Source organism: Salvelinus fontinalis, chromosome 19 (genome assembly GCF_029448725.1).
Source record: "Salvelinus fontinalis isolate EN_2023a chromosome 19, ASM2944872v1, whole genome shotgun sequence".
In the NCBI taxonomy this organism is placed as follows: Eukaryota; Metazoa; Chordata; class Actinopteri; order Salmoniformes; family Salmonidae; genus Salvelinus; species Salvelinus fontinalis.
In genome coordinates, this window is record NC_074683.1 from 42794011 (window position 1) to 42813262 (window position 19252).

General features: G+C 44.2%; 1 long non-coding RNA gene across 2 annotated transcripts; it reads right to left on the minus strand.

Moving 5' to 3' along the window:
• Positions 1-695: 695 nt before the first annotated feature.
• On the minus strand, positions 696-7084 carry LOC129816776 (uncharacterized). 2 transcript variants are annotated; one of them, XR_008753607.1, is made up of 4 exons: positions 5245-7084; positions 4692-4739; positions 4378-4483; positions 696-1550 (listed from the first exon to the last, which is right to left on the minus strand). It is a non-coding gene; the product is annotated as an uncharacterized LOC129816776 (long non-coding RNA). The 2 variants fall into 2 exon arrangements; XR_008753606.1 differs by lacking the exon at positions 5245-7084 and having other exon boundaries at positions 4692-5238.
• Between the last annotated feature and the right edge of the window lie 12168 nt (positions 7085-19252).

The window sequence follows — 19252 nt, forward strand, 5'->3', positions numbered from 1 at the left end:
GAACCTCCTTCTCCTCTTCTACTAACCCCAATGAACCTCCTTCTCCTATTCTACTACCCCAATGAACCTCCTTCTCCTCTTCTACTAACCCCAATGAACCTCCCTCTCCTCCTCTAACCCCAATCAACCTCCCTCTCCTCCTCTACTAACCCCAATGAACCTCCTTCTCCTCTTCTACTACCCCAATCAACCTCTCTCTCCTCCTCTACTAACCCCAATGAACCTCCTTCTCCTCTTCTACTAACCCCAATCAACCTCTCTCTCCTCCTCTACTAACCCCAATGAACCTCCCTCTCCTCCTCTAACCCCAATGAATCTCCCTCTCCTCCTCTACTAACTCTAATGTATATCCCTCAATCCCCCTTCAAATATCCCTATATCCCCCTTCAAACTCCTTCTCCCACTTCTCCCCAGCCTAACACTAATCTAATGACCCCTGCTCCTGCTAGACATCTGTCTCTGTTCTTCATATCACTTTGCACCAGCTGCTGTTGTGTGATGTTTGTATTGTGCATGTATTGTTTGTTTGTGTGATCTATAGAGGATCAGTGTATATAAAGACAGACTTATCGCTCAGCTCAGCCTCACATTATTGACTAACCTCCTCACTCCCAGAATAGCAACAGTGATGCCAAGGTTTTAGAAGTAACACATGGGAGACATATTATTGGAAATATTTTATTAAAATAGCATCTTCACCTGAAATTAATTATATAAGATTTACGGATTTCCGATTTGACAGTAGAGCTTTCACAAAGGATACTCCGATAGAACCCCAACACGCTCACAGTGACGCAGAAACACACTCCTGGTGTGTGTTTGTGTCCAGGCTTACAGCTCACTGAACGGCGCCAGGGCGAATGTAGAACGGGGGGCAAAGCACAACACTGAGGCTCACTCTGCTTCACCCCTCCTCTCCTCCAATGTACCAATGGTTGGAATACAAAGCAGTATTTTACTTAAGAGACAGGAAACAACAAAGATAAAATAGATAACGTCAAACAAACAAAACATAACTAAAACTGCACAGAGTAAATACCGCAACAAAACACTTCTCTCAAGCCTGCTCTTAAATAACAAAAAATATCTATTGACAAAAAACCCAGAGTGCAAGACTGGATTCTGATCGTTGTTATGTATTTTCTGTTTGTGATTCCTATTCTTTCATTCAGGCAAGTCTATCTTGTCTGAAAAAATGTCTGAAAATAAATCTCCCACGGTAGTGTCTCTATGGTGGGACAGTTTGAGTTCTCATGTCACAAACGTCACAGCAAAAAAACAACAGAAGATACAGGACATTTTTATGTTGTCTTTGTCTTCGCTCCGATCTCAAGAGAGTACTCTGAGGAGGTTCCTGAGTCCTCCAGTGACCCAGCAGCCTTTTTTTGGATGACGTGAACCTTGACCCTCTGAGCTCAGTTGTTTTGTCTGGGTTGTCCTTTCTTCTGGCGGGCTGCCTTGGGCTTGGGGATGTACTGGTTGTTAGCCTGGTGCTCCAGCTCCCGGCTGAAGTACTGGATGGTCTTGTTCAGGCCTTCCTCCAACGGTACCTGGCAACACAGCAACATACACATGAACACACACATATAGACACATACACTACATGACCAAAAGTATGTGGACACCTGCTCGTCGAACATCTCATTCTAAAATCATGGCCATTAATATGGAGCTGGTCCCCCCTTTGCTCCTATAACAGCCTCCACTCTTCTGGGAAGGCTTTCCACTAGATGTCGGAACATTGCGGTGGGGACATGCTTCCATTCAGCCACAAGAACATTAGTGAGGTCGGGCACTGATGTTGGCCGATTAGAACTGGCGTTCCAATTCATCCCAAAAGTGTTCGATTGGGCCAGTCAATTTTCTACTTCAGTTTATTTTAGTAAATACTTTAACATTTTTTTTCTTAAAACTGCATTGTTGGTTAAGGGCTTGTAAGTAAGCATTTCACTGTAAGGTCTACCTACACCTGTTGTATTGGGCGCATGTGACAAATAAAATTGGATTGATTGATAGGGAGTGTTGCAAAAGAGGACAAATGATTTTTACGCACTACGAGCTTCAGCATTCGGCGCTCCCATTCTGTGAGCTTGTGTGGCCTACCACTTCACGGCTGAGCCGTTGTTGCTCCTAGACGTTTCCACTTCACAGTAACAGCACTTCACAGTAACAGCACAGGTGACTGGGGCAGATCTACAGTAGCAGGGCAAAAATTTGACGAACTGACTTGTTGGAAAGGTAGCATCCTATGACGGTGCCACATTCAAAGTCACTGAGCTCGGGGCTCCCGGGTGGCACTGTGGTCTAGGGCACTGCATTGCAGTGCTTGGCCACCAGAGACTCTGGGTTCGAGCCCAGGCTCTGTCGCAGCAGGCCGCGACCGGGAGGTCCATGGGGCGTGACGCACAATTGGCCTAGCGTCGTCCGGGTTAGGGAGGGTTTGGCCGGTAGGGATATCCTGGTCTCATCGCGCACTAGCGACTCCTGTGGCGGGCCGGGCGCAGTGCACGCTAACCAGGTCGCCAGGTGCACGTGTTTCCTCCGACACGTTGGTGCGGCTGGCTTCCGGGTGCGCGCTGTGTTAAGAAGCAGTGCGGCTTGGTTGGGTCGTGTTTCGGTGGACGCATGGCTTTCGACCTTCGTCTCTCCCGAGCCCGTACGGGAGTTGTAGCGATGAGACAAGATAGTAACTACTAACATTTGGATACTACGAAATTGGGGAGAAAAGGGTGTTAGATTTTTTTCAAATAATTTTTTTTTTTTTAAAGTCACTGAGCTCTTCAGTAAGGCCATTATACAGCCAATGTTTGTCTATGGAGATTGCATGTCTGTGTGCTCGATTTTATACACCTGTCCGCAACGGGTGTGGCTGAAATAGCCAAATCTACTAATTTGAAGGGGTGTCCACATACTTTTGTATATACAGTGTTTATGCACAGAAACACACACACACACACACAATATCACATGCACGTCCAAGCGCACGTAAAACACAAACAATCGTAGTAGTCTCAAAGAACATCACCTGGGGATCCCCTATACCCAACCCCCAGACAGTGTCAAACTACATCCCCCATAATGCACCACCCCTCCATCTCTCTGGGCAGTGTGATTTGACAGCAGTGCATTGAGTAAATGGTGAATCACTGGTGAGAGTGAGTGACAGGCATGTTTCTCTACTGAGTGGTATTATACACTAACCGGACAGTTTATTAGGTATACCCATCAAGTACTGGGTCGATCCCCCCTTTGCTTCCAGAACAATTTGAATTATTTGGGGCTTTCTACCTGGTGTCGCAAACGTTCCACATGGACGTTGGTCCATGCTGACATCACGCAGTTGCTGCAGGTTGGACGGCGGTACATTCATGCTGGTAACAGCCCGTTCCATTTCATCCCAAAGATGCTCTATTGGGTTGAGGTCTGGGGACTGACCAGGCCACTCAAGTAGACTGAACTCACCTTCATGTTCCAGGCACTGTTTTTCCACTCCTCAATTGTCCAGTGTTGGTGATGGCGTGCCCACTAGAGCCGCTTCTTCTTGTTTTTAGCTGACAAGAGTGGAAGCTCATGTGGTCGTCTGCTGCAGTAGCCCATCCGTGACAAGTATTGAGTTGTGCGTTCCGAGGTGCCGTTCTACACACCACTGTTGTACTGCATCGTTATTTGTCTGTTTGTGGCCCGCCTATTAGCTTGCACGATTCTTGCCATTCTCATCAATGAGCTGTTTTCGCCCACAGGACTGCCGTTGAATTGATGTTTTTTGTTTGTCGCTCCATTCATGGTAAAGCCTAGACACTCGTCGTGCCTGAAAAACCCAGTAGGGCGGATGTTTCTGAGGTACTGGAACCAGCACGCATGGCACCGTCAATCATACCACGCTCAAAGCTGCTTAGGTCACTCGTTCCGACCATTTTGTTCAATTGAATAGTAACTGAATGCCTGTCTGTCTGCTTTATATAACAAGCCACGGCCACGTGACTCACTGTCTGTAGGCGCGATCCATTTTTGTGAACGGTGTGGTGTACCTAATAAACTGTCCGGTGAGTGGTTGTATACCTCCCTCAGTGTACTGTGTTTTCATTCATGTCATATACAAGATGTTCAATGTTTAATACAATATATACAGCCAACCCTGTATGAGCTATGACACAGCAATTCACTCTTTTGTCATTACGCACACGTCTGATGGAAGATTGTTGTGTGTTGTAGTGTGATCAAATGCATTGAGAGTATGTCTGTCTAGCCGCGTAAGTGTATGTGTGTGCATGCAGTCGTGTGTGTGTGTTTGTGTCTAGCGTGCGTGTGTATCTAGTGTGAGTGTGCGTGCGCGTGTATGTGTGTGTCTAGCATTTGCGTGTGTGTTTATGTACTGACCACAGAGGTTCCCAGCCTAGCATCATCTTGGCTTTGCGGATGTCGGGCCGTCGCCTCTGAGGGTCGTCCTGCCCCTCTGGAAGGAACTGGATCTGACTGCGGCTCACTGTGTGTGTGATTGTGTGTGGAGAAAAGTGGGAGGTAGAGAAGGGTACAGCTAGGTACAAGTCCAACCTAGAACAGCAGCAATCTATTATATTTGTAGAGAGAGGTGAAGAAAGCTTGAAAGAGAATAAGTAAGAATGATATGGAGCAAGGGGAAGAATAAGGAAAAGTGTTATTGCAGAGGGCTTGTCTATTGATCTGACACTCACCCACCAGACTCCTGATAAGCTCAGCAAACTCCAATATGGTGTGTTCTTCTGGGTTCCCTTACAGGCAGATTACATGAATCAGCACAGAAAATCAAGAGGACGCAAACACACACACACACAGAAGGATGAAAGTGCACACACCCTTTCAAAAGCAATTTAGCGGAGTGCTGCACACCGACCTCCCAGTGTCAAAGCACAACAATTTGGTTGGTCAGAGCACAACCCTGGTGTGTGTGTTTCAATAACGCACTTCAGTAAGCCTCTTTCTACAGGACCTCTCCTACTACTGTCACATCTCTAAACATTATGTCAGAGTGAACTGGCTGAATAGCTACCATTCTGTAACATCCATTGCCTGACAGGTACTACAGAGAACCGTCTGAATAGCTACACAGCTCACAGTATGACAAAAAAAAACTGTAGTCAAATATGTTAGTGTATTTTTACTAATCATCATCAATTTGCTTTGACAATTCAAAAATACATTAAATTACACACAGATATAGATGATACCGTTATAATGTTTGGATTCAAGAGTAACGGACAAACTCACCAGGTTGACTGGGCTGCTGATGTTACTGATCATCAACGACACCAGACCATTCACTAGATCACACGAGAGAGAGAGAGAGAGAGAGAGAGAGGAGAGAGGAGAGAGGAGAGAGGGGAGAGAGAGACGTGACAGAGAGATTCATATCATCAGGCTGTGCAAGTGAACACAGACGGGCAGCAGAGAACACACTCAGTACAAATGTTAAACCAACTGCCATGGAGCTAAGATGAATACCTATACACTTCTCAGGATAACCCCTGTCTCTTCCCCTGGGACCTGGTCTGGATAGTCCCTGTCTCTTCCCCTGGGACCTGGTCTGGATAGCCCCTGTCTCTTCCCCTGGGACCTGGTCTGGATAGCCCCTGTCTCTTCCCCTGGGACCTGGTCTGGATAGTCCCTGTCTCTTCCCCTGGGACCTGGTCTACATAGTCCCTGTCTCTTCCTCTGGGACCTGGTCTGGATAGTCCCTGTCTCTTCCCCTGGGACCTGGTCTACATAGTCCCTGTCTCTTCCCCTGGGACCTGGTCTACATAGTCCCTGTCTCTTCCCCTGGGACCTGGTCTACATAGTCCCTGTCTCTTCCCCTGGGACCTGGTCTACATAGTCCCTGTCTCTTCCTCTGGGACCTGGTCTGGATAGTCCCTGTCTCTTCCTCTGGGACCTGGTCTACATAGTCCCTGTCTCTTCCCCTGGGACCTGGTCTACATAGCCCCTGTCTCTTTACCTGGGACCTGGTCTGCATAGCTCCAGTTTCTTTCCCTGGGACCTGGTTAGCCCCTGTCTCTTTGCATGGATCACACATATAGATTACTACAACCATTTTGACTCAGAATCAATTATATCAATTACATTGTGTGTGTGTGTGTGTGTGTGTGTGTGTGTGTGTGTGTGTGTGTGTGTGTGTGTGTGTGTGTGTGTGTGTGTGTGTGTGTGTGTGTGTGTGTGTGTGTGTGTGTGTGTGTGTGTGTGTGTGTGTGTGTGTGTGTGTGTGTGTGTGTGTGTGAGAGAGCGAGAGTGTGTGTGTGTGTGTGTGTGGACAAGGCGTGTGTGCTGATGATCCTGAATTTTATTTATTTATTTCACCTTTATTTAACCAGGTAGGCAAATTGAGAACACATTCTCATTTACAATAGACTGGTGATGATGAGGAAATTGTCACATTTGAATGGACGAGACAGAAGTGGAAACCAATGCGGGGTTAACATGTCTCAGAGTAATTAAGACTAATGAGCGCATTAGGCACGGCTTGTTAAGGACCCTGGTTTGCATATGAATTGAGAATGCTGATCCCTCATTTCCCCTCCTCCCCTTCCCTGCATCAATAATTTCCTTTATTCATTAGGCTACTCCCTCCCCTGCTCCAGGCACAGCGGTTTATCATAGCGTGAGACATCGTTGTGGTGTGTGAGGAGGCCTGGTAGAGCTATGATGCTGTTTCAGCATACTGAGGAGTTTGCCTCTCTCTCTGTCTAGACACAGACAGCTAATCTCTGATTATAGTGTGTGTTTGTTATTGTGTGTCCACAGGAGTCATGCATTCTCTTTAAACTAAGCTGCTGACATTTTCTCCTCCCCTCAGCTCTCACGGGTCAGAGAGCCTATGTAGGTTTGGGTCTGGTGTTTGGGTCTGGTATCTGGGGCTTCAGTGGTCCAACAACAAAGCAGTCCACTGGCTGTTATGCCGGAAGAGTCACAGGATGGGCTGAGTATGAGGGGAAGCAAGTCAGAGGTTTATTACGGTACTCCATAACACATTCTCAATCTCCTAGACTCGCATTCTATTAACACAAACTCACTCCAACACATTAACCCACTGGTGCAATCACGTGCATGCTCTCTCTCTCTCTCACACACACACACACACACACACACACACACACACACACACACACACACACACACACACACACACACACACACACACACACACACACACACACACACACACACACACACACACACACACACACACACACACACACACACACACACACAATAAAACCCTCACTCTCACAGCCAACACATTGGGAAAAAGGCAGCGCTCACTACAACGGCTTTCAACCAACTTTAATGTGGACATCTTTGCCAACCTCTGATGGTTGTACGGAACACCATTAAAGCCAGAGTTATTAGTCTGGTTTGTGAAGTTCTACGGAGAGATATAAAACAGGATGGAACAGAGAAGCTGATGGTTGTTATTAGTCTGGTTTGTGAAGTTCTACGGAGAGATATAAAACAGGATGGAACAGAGAAGCTGATGGTTGTTATTAGTCTGGTTTGTGAAGTTCTACGGAGAGATATAAAACAGGATGGAACAGAGAAGCTAACATCATACAGATAATATACAGACGGACACGTCCATCAGAGAGATCCAACACAACGATGAGAAGAGTGAATGCTTGCATGTGCGGTTCTATAAATGTCAATGTGTGTGATAGAGAGAGAGAGAGAGAGAGGGAGAGAGAGAGAGAGAGAGAGAGAGAGAGAGAGAGAGAGAGAGAGAGAGAGAGAGAGAGGAGAGAACACGTGTGTATTCTACTACAGAATCGTTTAAGTGTGAACGTGTGTGTGTGTGTGTGTGTGTGTGTGTGTGTGTGTGTGTGTGTGTGTGTGTGTGTGTGTGTGTGTGTGTGTGTGTGTGTGTGTGTGTGTGTGTGTGTGTGTGTGTGTGTGTGTGTGTGTGTGTGTGTGTGTGTGTGTGTGTGTGTGTGTGTGTGTATAAGCCCCCAAGACCAGGTTTATATATCACAAGCGGCCAAACACAGCATGTCGCGTCTGTCAGTTAGAACACCGAGTAGGTGGTTAGTCCCTATAGCACCAAAGAGGCTTTGGGTGGAATTAGAACTCAGGGAACACAGTCTTTGTCGACGGGAGATAAAAACCCAGCCAGTAACAATCTAGCAAGACAACATTTACCTTTGTCTGCTTATTTATCCCAGGGCAAGAGAAGTACTGTCTGGAAACCAGGCTCACAATATGCACACCTTGTAGCCGGAAGGAGGATCAAAACCAGACCTAATGCAGCGGACATTTTAACACTCCCATTATATCAATTTTGAATGAATTTGAGGCTGTCTTAAACCATGCATCCCCTCCAGGTACACCAAACTGAACCAAACTCCACTAAAGAATCTACTTTTGTCGATTTCTCCTTCCCTACGTTTGTCTCCTAGTCTACAAGTGATATTGGGAATTAGTAATGGGGAAACATTTATACAGTTACACATCTGGATGTTATTTTTTACGATATATCATATCGTTTTGACAATATTGCAATACTATTTTTGCGCTAGTTGGCTGTACCTGAACAAAAACTCCAGTACCTTTCCTTCATAGCTTGTCCTCCATCTTCTTAAATAGAGAGACAATTTGTTTTCAGCGCTTTTATTTCCATGACAGATCAGAACTCGTTTTCTCATCCAACTGCAGCAGACGTATGCTGAACAACATGTTAGGAACATCGAGTCGCAGTAAAATCACAGTATCCAAACGCAATACATATAGAATTGTGAGAATCGCAATACATACCGTATCGGCACCTAAGTATCATGATAATATCGTATCGTGAGGTCCCTGGCAATTCCCTGCCCTATTGCTAATGCTGAGTGCTTCCGGTGTGGTTCTCACAAACAGGTTTTAAAGAAGAGTCTAACATGATAAAACAATTGGACTGAATCTAGAGTCACCTACATTACAACGTGTTTAACTTACTGCTTGTGCACATTGATCTACAATCAATTTCTAAATGACTTCAAAAACAAGGTTGGGCTAGCTGCAGAGACAGGGTCTAGTGTGCCTGTGTGCGTGTGTGTTTGTGCGCAAGAGAGTGTGTGCCCGTGCCTGGAAGCATGAGAGTGAGCCTGTGAGTGAGTCCGTCTGTGCGTGCGTCTGCTTGCACGTGTGTGTCTTGGCCACTGAAATGTAGTGTAGTGGCCTTTGTGTTAATGCCACTGAAGTTCACCAGGCTGAGTCACTAACAACCACTATGCTCCTACTGGGAAGAGGATACAACTGGCTCCCTTATCAGCCATCCATCAATATAGACCTTTTTCTCTACAGCTGTTCTTTCTTTCTTCGTTCTTTTACCAGAAAAGAGCGAGGGAAAGGCGTTGTCGCTTCCTCCCTCTCAACATCATCCACCTCCACAAGATGACCCATCAGTTTACCAAAGAGGACAGGGTAGAAAAGTCTGGATCACTCGTTCTGTCATGTCCTCCAAACTAAATGACCTCAGAGAGAAATATTCTAAATCCCTCATACTAATCCTCTGTCACAAGCCCAAGCCTAACTGCTAAATAATTTTGCTGTTAGTTTGAATGAAGACGTACCAAGACATGTCCACTTATTCTATTTCCAAGTAAATGTATTTGTCTCTCCTTTGATTTTGTTTGGATTATTATCTTCCTTTTGGAGCAGCCTTGTTTAAACTCCTACTATCTTGTATATTCTTTCGCCATTACCACACTAAAGCTTGAGAGCTCGCTGACAAAATCGAGTTTTTTTTCTGTTCGATTGTGTCTGGAAGTTTGTACTGAGCAAAACACCAAATTGGCAAAATAAAACAGATTCCAACGAAGAAAGAAATGATGCAAAAAGAATTAGCAAAACGCTCCTGTGTTATTATTCAAATTGTTTCCTACAGGGCAGTTGTAATTAATCGAGAGACTGAGGCCCTATAAATAAAGACAAAATAATAACAGAACTACGCTGGAGGCATGAATTCAGATTAAACCAAAAAACGCTTCAACAGATGAATACCTTCGGGTTCATTGATGAAATACACAGACAATGCTGTAAGCACCTGTATTGAAGAGAAAACCTTTTCCCACAGATCACAGTTAAACTAAGCAGGGCTAGAGGGCAAGACAACATTCATGGATTACACTGTAAACTCACTCTTTAGTTTACTGCACCTCCTGCAAGAAAAACTGGCCTTAAAGCAGCAAGACAGTACTCAAACTTAGCAGCAGACTAGAGAAAGGAGAGACAGAGACAGTTCACAAAAATAAATAAAAGAAAGTGTGCCATGAGAAAAAGAGTGCTCATTCCACCCGCCACTTGACACAATCATATAAAAAGGTCCACATCTCCTCCTCAATTCCTCAGGGTGCCAATTGTTCCACTGAGAAGAGATATGAGTGACATCACCTCAACCGAATCAGCTCTGTCAGGTGCTAAAGTATTGGAGTTGTCGTTGTCTCCCTCTGGCCCTCTGGGCCTCTGAGGCCTAGGCCGTGTGGGTGAAATGCATCCTGGAAAGTGATGAGAGGTCTGCTGTCTTGACATACTGCTAGACAGAGAGGAGGTAGCCGTTCATCCCGAAAGGTGTTCGATGGGGTTGAGGTCAGGGTTCTGTGCAGGCCAGTCAAGTTCTTCCACACCGATCTCAACAAAACATTTCTGTATGGACCTTGCTTTGTGCACAGGGGCATTGTCATGCTGAAACAGGAATGGGGCCTTCCCCAAACTTTTGCCACAAAGTTGGAACCACAGAATAGTCTGCAATGTCATTGTATGCTGTTGCGTTAAGATTTCTCTTCACTAGAACTAAGGCACCTAGCCCGAACCACAAAAAACAGCCCCAGACCATTATTCCTCCTTCAACAAACTTTACAGTTGGCACTATGCAAATCAAATCAAATTGTATTGGTCACATACACATGGTTAGCAGATGTGAGTGTAGCGAAATGCTTGTGCTTCTAGTTCCGACCATGCAGTAATATCTAACAAGTAATCTAACAATTTCACAACAACAAAGGAATGAATAAGAATATGTACATATAAATATAAGGATGAGCGATGGCCGAACGGCATAGGCAAGATGCAGTAGATGGTATAGAGTACAGTATATACATATGAGATGAGTAATGTAGGGTATGTAAACATTATATAAAGTGGCATTGTTTAAAGTGACTAGTGATACATTTATTAAATCCAATTTTTTATTATTAAAGTGGCTAGAGATTTGAGTCAGTATGTTGGCAGCAGCCATTCTATGTCAGTGATGGCTGTTTAACAGTCTGATGGCCTTGAGATAGAAGCTGTTTTTCAGTCTCTTGGTCCCAGCTTTGATGCACCTGTACTGACCTCGCCTTCTGGATGATAGTGGGGTGAACAGGCAGTGGCTCGGGTGGTTGTTGTCCTTGATGATTTCTTTTGGCCTTCCTGTGACATCGGGTAGTGTAGGTGTCCTGGAGGGCAAGTAGTTTGCACCCAGTGATGCGTTGTGCAGACCTCACTACCCTCTGGAGAGCCTTACGGTTGTGGGTGGAGCAGTTGCCGTACCAGGCGGTGATACAGCCCGACAGGATGCTCTCGATTGTGCATCTGTAAAAGTTTGTGAGTGTTTTTGGTGACAAGCCAAATTTCTTCAGCCTCCTGAGGTTGAAGAGGCTCTGTCTGTGTGGGTGGACCATTGGCGCAAATAGCGTTCTCCTGGCATCCGCCAAACCCAGATTCGTCGGTCAGACTGCCAGATGGTGAAGAGTGATTCATCACTCCAGAGAAAGCGTTTCCACTGCTCCAGAGTCCAATGGCGGCGAGCTTTACACCACTCCAGCCGACGCTTGGCATTGCGCATGGTGATCTTAGGCTTGTGTGCAGCTGGTCGGCCATGGAAACCCATTTCATGAAGCTCCCTACGAACAGTTCATCTGTTGACGCGGCTTACAGAGGCAGTTTGGAATGCGGTAGTGAGCGTTGTAGCCGAGGACAGACAGCTGTTACGCGCTACGCACTTCAACACTCGTCGGTCCCGTTCTGTGAGCTTGTGTGGCCTACCACTTCGTGGCTGAGCCGTTGTTGCTCCTAGACATTTCCACTTCACAATAACAGCACAGTACAGTTGAACGGGGCAGCTCAAGTAGGGCAGAAATTTGATTAACTTACTTGTTGGAAAGGTGGTATCCTATGATGGTGCCACGTTGAAAGTCACTGGGCTCTTCAGTAAGTCCATTCTACTGCCAATGATTGTCTATGGAGATTACATGGCTGTGTGCTCGATTTAATACCCCTGTCAACAACGGGTGTGGCTCTATTAGCCGAACACACTAATTTGAAGGGGTGTCCACATACTTTTGTATATAAACTCAACAAAAAAATAAACCTCCTCTCACTGTCAACTGTGTTTATTTTCAGCAAACTTAACATGTGTAAATATTTGTATGAACATAACAAGATTCAACAACTGAGACATAAACTGAACATGTTCCACAGACATGTGACTAACAGAAATGGAATAATGTGTCCCTGAACAAAGGGGGGATCAAAATTAAAAGTAACAGTCGGTATCCGGTGTGGCCACCAGCTGCATTAAGTACTGCAGTGCATCTCCTCCTCATGGACTGCACCAGATTTGCCAGTTCTTGCTGTGAGATGTTACCCCACTCTTCCATCAAGGCACCTGCAAGTTCCTGGACATTTCTGGGGGGAATGGCCCTAGCCCTCACTCTCCGATCCAACAGGTCCCAGACGTGCTCAATGGGATTGAGATCCAGGCTCTTCACTGGCCATGGCAGAACACTGACATTCCTGTCTTGCAGGAAATAACGTACAGAACGAGCAGTATGACTGGTGGCATTGTCATGCTGGAGGGTTACGTCAGGATGAACCTGCAGGAAGGGTACCACATGAGGGAGGAGGATGTCTTCCCTGTAACGCACAGCATTGAGATTGCCTGCAATGACAACAAGCTCAGTCCGATGATGCTGTGACACACCACCCCAGACCATGACGGACCCTCCACCTTCAAATCGATCACGCTCCAGAGTACAGGCCTCGGTGTAAAGCTTATTCCTTCGACGATAAACGCGAATCCGACCATCACCCTTGCTGAGACAAAACCGCCACTCGTCAGTGAAGAGCACTTTTAGCCAGTCCTGTCTGGTCCAGCGACGGTGGGTTTGTGCCCATAGACGACGTTGTTGCCGGTGATGTTTGGTGAGGACCTGCCTTACAACAGGCCTACAAGCCCTCAGTCCAGCCTCTCTCAGCCTATTGCGGACAGTCTGAGCACTGATGGAGGGATTGTGTGTTCCTGGTGTAACTCGGGCAGTTGTTGTTGCCATCCTGTACCTGTCCCGCAGGTGTGATGTTCGGATGTACCGATCCTGTGCAGGTGTTGTTACACGTGGTCTGCCACTGCGAGGACGTTCAGCTGTCCTTCCTGCCTCCCTGTAGCGCTGTCTTAGGTGTCTCACAGTACGGACATTGCAATTTATTGCCCTGGCCACATCTGCAGGCAGTCCTCATGCCTCCTTGCAGCATGCCTAAGGCACGTTCACGCAGATGAGCAGGGACCCTGGGCATCTTTCTTTGGTATTTTTCAGAGTCAGTAGAAAGGCCTCTTTAGTGTCCTAAGTTTTCATAAATGTGACCTTAATTGCCTACCGTCTGTAAGCTGTTAGTGTCTTAACGACCATTCCACAGGTGCATGTTCATTAATTGTTTATGGTTCATTGAACAAGCATGGGAAACCGTGTTTAAACCTTTTACAATGAATATCTGTGAAGTTATTTGGATTTTTAAGAATTATCTTTGAAAGACAGGGTCCTGAAAAAGGGACGTTTATTTTTTTCTGAGTTTATAGTGTATGTCTGTGTGGGGTAAGTCTGTGAGGTATGTTTATGAGGTAGGTCTGTGAATTATGTGTATGTGGTAAGTCTGTGGTAAGTGTATGAGGTAAGTCTGTGGTAAAATGAGGTAGGTTTGTGAGGTAAGTCTCACAGTACGGACTGTGTTTTACATGTGTAGTAACGGTGGGTTACAATAGCATGCTTTTCCAAAAGATGGAACATGACTGACTTTGAGGGTAACATTTTATTCAATAACACCTTTTGAACAATTGCTGCGTCCCTTTAAAAATAAATGTTTAAGGCTATTTAGTGCAGTTCCTGTGTTCTTTTAGAGGAATAAAATATCAACCTGTGTCTTGGCCTGTGAATGGAACTCAGAGGGTAGGGAGGGGAGGGTAGATTTGAGTTTTGGTTGGTTTCGACCAAATCCACAAAATGTGCTGATTCACAGACTATGGAAGTCATTTAGCAAAGTCTGGCTAAGTCATAAGAAGTGGATGAGAGAGGAGGAAACATAGGAGAGAAGTCACTTGAAGGTCCTGGCTCCCCCACTGTTTATGCAAGCCTAATTAAAGCCATTCAGGTTCCAGTTAATGTTTGCTCGGAGGAGATAGGAGAGCTTCAAATACCCATCTGCCTCTGATCGCTCCCTTTCTACAGTGCAGCATGGGTGTGTGTATTGTGAGATGATCAGATGGCACCGTCGATGAAAGCAGGCCGGATTAAATGATCCCCCAAAAATCATTCTCACACACAAGCACAGCAATCGCCAAAACCTCTTTGAAGACTGAGGATTTGGATGAGGCGGTGTATTTATGATGAAAAGAGAGAGATAGAGGGGGTGTTAGTATTGTATTCCATCCCCTTTGGAAGTAAAGCAAATCTAACTTATTTTCTACCCTCCAAACACTCGTGGCCAGAGCTCACATGACCAGCCAGCCGCATGTCCATTGCCTCCAGATTCTTGCGAGTGTTACTACGTCGATATATCCAGAACCCTACGCCCCTCCACCCAAGGCCGAGTCTGCGTTAGAAATACCTTGAACTTAATTCATAGAAAGCATTATTAAGCCCATCAAAAGCTTGGGGATGATTTCTTCCATGGTTATCCAACAATTCCTTAGAGGAGAGAGCATGCTTAAAGGTCTGGGCCTATAGAGCAAATAATAAAATAACACTAACACATACTGCCACAATTTTCTCCTTAGAGACAAACACCCTTTCCACTGAGCAACATTTTGTTTCTTCAAGAGAAAGTGCCCTTTAAGCTACTGTCAAGACTTTCACAGAAACAGCATGCAGAGATTCACAGACACAAACGGAGAGCAAAAACGGAGAGCAAATTTAAGATGAACAATGTGTGTGTGTGAAGCGTTCAAATACTATTTCAAATATTTAAATTACTTTAACATACATTTCAAAGTATTCAGATATTTTTCATTTGAAAAGACAAGTAGTTGAATATTGGAATGTACTGTATGTGGAAATATAGTTGGAAAGTATTGGCATGTATCTGAAAATACTAAAATATACTGACTCAAATACACTCCCATGCATTTAACTCAGGTACTGTATTTGAAATAAGTATTTGAAAAAACTTGCAAATAGTAAGCTACTTATAGGAAATTATTGAAAATACTTTCAAGTAGCCTACTTCCAATGGAAATACACAAAAAAATAATACACATGAATCCAGGCATGGTGTGAAGTGTGTTCAGTCAGGCTTACCTCACATACTGGAAAGCCCCCGTCTGGGATCCGCTACCATACACCTATAAAAAATAAGGTGAAATGAAACTTAATAAGAATGTGATTGTCATGTACACCATGTGCAGAGAAAAGTGGTAGATGCTGAATCATAGAGGGAGGGAGAGAGATTCAAGTCAGTCTGTCCATCTGTCAGACTGCCCAGAAAATGAGTGAGAGTGAGCGAGTTGTTGAGAGTGATAGTAACACTAAAAGGGGTAGAGAGTGTGAGAGCAGAAATATTGGTAAGGGAACAGTAGCGAGAGAGGAAAAGTGAGAGTGAGAGAGTGATCTAGTGAGAGAGATAGTAACAGTGCTAGTAGTAGTGGACGTACGGTGAGGGCCTCTCCCTGTAGAGCCGGCAGTATGAAGTAGCTGACCACGCGGCCATCGTTCATGTGCATCCGGGAGCCAAAGGTGTTAAAGATGCGTGCCACCCTCACCTCCACTCCTTCCTGTGGGCACAGGGAGAGGAAATAGAGGGGTGAGAATAGAAGTACACAAATCCTAACATGGCACAGGACAAAAGAGGGGGGTTATGGTTAGTGTCATAGGGCTACCCTAATGCACTGATGAAACAACTGGATAGGTTAAGGATATTAAGTCATTCATGAGTTATTGTCATGTAATTACCATTTTACAGTACATTTCTAAAAGAGCAGACCATGAAGTAAACCAATGTAACCAAAAACACTGGAGTCAAAGTTTAGTGTAAAACTACAGGCTCTATGACTCACAGGCTTATCTTCATCAGACTAGTCAAATACCGAATGGATATGGTTGGAGGATTAAAACCACCAGGCACAAAATTCATACCCTTTCTGAACCTGTTTACAGAACATTAAAGACAGGCACACACGATCAGATCATTACGTCAGGATAAAACATCTTAAACTCTGATGGCATTTTCCAAATGACACATACTATTGTATACTATTCTCATAACATAAATTTTGGTTTCAAAACTATAAGTTCTACAAACACATGCTTAGTACTGAGAGAAAGGTAAGAACTGTGGGATTCTGATAAAGGATCATGTGACTACTACAGAGCCTGAGATACAACAGGCCAAAAAAAAGATTATTTCATAGTTTTCAAGTCTTCAAATAGTACAACTAAAGAAAAACCTTGGAATGAGTAGGTGTGTCCAAACTTTTGACTCATACTGTATATAAGACCCAGACAGGTGAAGAAACTTCAAACTTATTTTACCATTCCCTTTTTCTATCATGACATTGCCAGCAGTAAGATTTGAGTTAGATTTTCAAAAAAAGTCCTGCATATTTGAAAGCTGACAATAGAGAGCCCTTGTTTCTCTATGGTGTAGTAGGTCAGGGTGTGACCAGGGGGTATTCTAGTTTATAATATCTATGTTGTGTTCTAGTTTATATTTCTATGTTGGTGTTTTGTATGATTCCCAATTAGAGACAGCTGGTAATCGTTGTCTCTAATTGGGGATCATATTTAAGTAGCTATTTTTCCCACGTGTGTTTGTGGGATATTGTTTTGTGTTTGTGCATCATGTAGTCACGTTTAGTTGTTCGTTTATTGATACATTTTGTTTTGTTTATGTTTCTCTTTGAATTAAATATGTGGAACTCAACATCCGCTGCGCCTTGGTCCCGTTCTTACGACAGCCGTGACAGATATGTCACTTTCTAGAAAACATTTTTGGAGGGTGGGGTTCCACCCAAACACGCTGGACCCGGTACTGCATCCAAAACAACCATTGGGAAAACATTTGTTTTACAGATCTAACATGCTGGCGCCATTTGGCATTTGTTTTCAAAGTCAATAGAAAAAACATGTCTTCACAGGATTTCCTCCAGAATCTGTTGTTCGCCATCTGATGCAAAGTCTATTGTGATCTGTACACCAGAGTAATTAATATACGTAAACAGAGAACATCCTATTCTGGTGATGGAGGGATTAGCAACAATTACACAAAGCCCCATCGACTGTTGGGATTGGACGAGCGCTGGTACACACACACAGCTCTATAGGACACCAGATGGGGTATTCCAGAAAGATGGTTGAACAAATTCAGGATTTCCTGAACATATCGGTCTTGTCTTCAGATGAGGGAGTCCAGGATTTCTTGGCTCCAGAGCGGCTGCTTCTCGATTAAGTTAATAGGCTAAGCAAAGCGCAGATTGGTTGACCTGTCAACTAACACTGAAAAAGTCCTCATGTCGATGACAGAAACAACAATAGATATTTCACAAGTCTAGAACAAGAAACAACTGAAACAACACAACGAATATGTTCACATATTTACCCAACAAAAAGTAATACATCCACCGTTGAAAAAAACAGAGATGGAGCCTGGCAGAAAATTGCAGAGAGAGCTTGGCCAAGTGAAGTGACACAATTCCAATATCTAATAGGCCTTGCTCACACACATGGCTGATTAGTAACAACACTTTCACTTTATAGAGCACTTTTATTGCAACGCTGGTGATATTAAGTGTCAAGGCTATGGCCTAATTTGGAAGTTGTTGTAGCCTATGTCACAATTGCAGTGGTAGGCCCATTCTATAGCCTATGTAGGATTGATAATAATTTATTGAATTCACAGTGCTTTTCATGACAACATGGGCAACAATGTGTTCTCTGTTAAGTTGTAAACCCATAGAAGTCACAGATCATGTAACGATATTCGTCTTCGGATGAAGAGTAGTCATTGGACCAAAGCGCAGCGTGGCAAGTGTTCATGTTATTTTATTAAAACAGAAACACTAAACAAAAATAACAAAGAGAGTGAACCGAAAACGAAACAGTCCTGAAAGGTGCTGCAACACAAAAAAGAAAACAACTACCCACAAAACACAGGTGGAAAATGGCAACCTAAATAGGCTCCCCAATCAGAGACAACGAAAAACAGCTGTCACTGATTGGGAACCAATTCAGGCCACCATAAACCTACATACCCCTAGAAACAAAATCCCCATAGATAAACAAAAACCCTAGACAAGACAAAAACCCTAGACAATACAAAAACTAAACAAACCACCCATGTCACACCCTGACCTAACCAAAAAATAAAGAAAACAAATATAACTAAAGTCAGGGCGTGACAGATCATCTGAGAAAAAAAAAGAAGAATTGAATGACTGTTTCTGAAAATGATTTGGTTTGGTGAAAGTATTCAATAGCTACCTGTTTGTTTCTGCTGTGGAAATATTTTCTATTCACGTAGTCTCCTTCATTTGCTCCAGAGGGTCTTTGAATGACGTTTGAAAAATCTTTATCATGTTACCTAGGTTTATAAATTTGAGATGAGAAAAGCATTATTGGAATTCCATTGACCGCAGCCTACTGTACCTGCAATTCTGTAAAAGTGCTCCTTGATTATATGGACAGCTTGATGGTCATGAAATGCAACAGACATAAAAAAAATCTCTTCAACGCGAGGCAGACTATTCTTAACGCTCTTCACACTGTACAGGAAACTTCCAGTGGCAAAATAAAATTGCAAAGCAATACACAGAGTCTGTATAGCAGTCAAAGCGAAACTGCACTGGAAATACGTTTGCTATACAGTGCCTTCGGAAAGTATTCAGACCCCTTGACTTTCACAATAACTTATGTTACAGCCTTATTCTAAAATGTATAAAAAAATATTTCCTCAATCTACACACAATACCCCATAATGACAAAGCAAAAACTGGCTTTTAGAAATGTTTGCT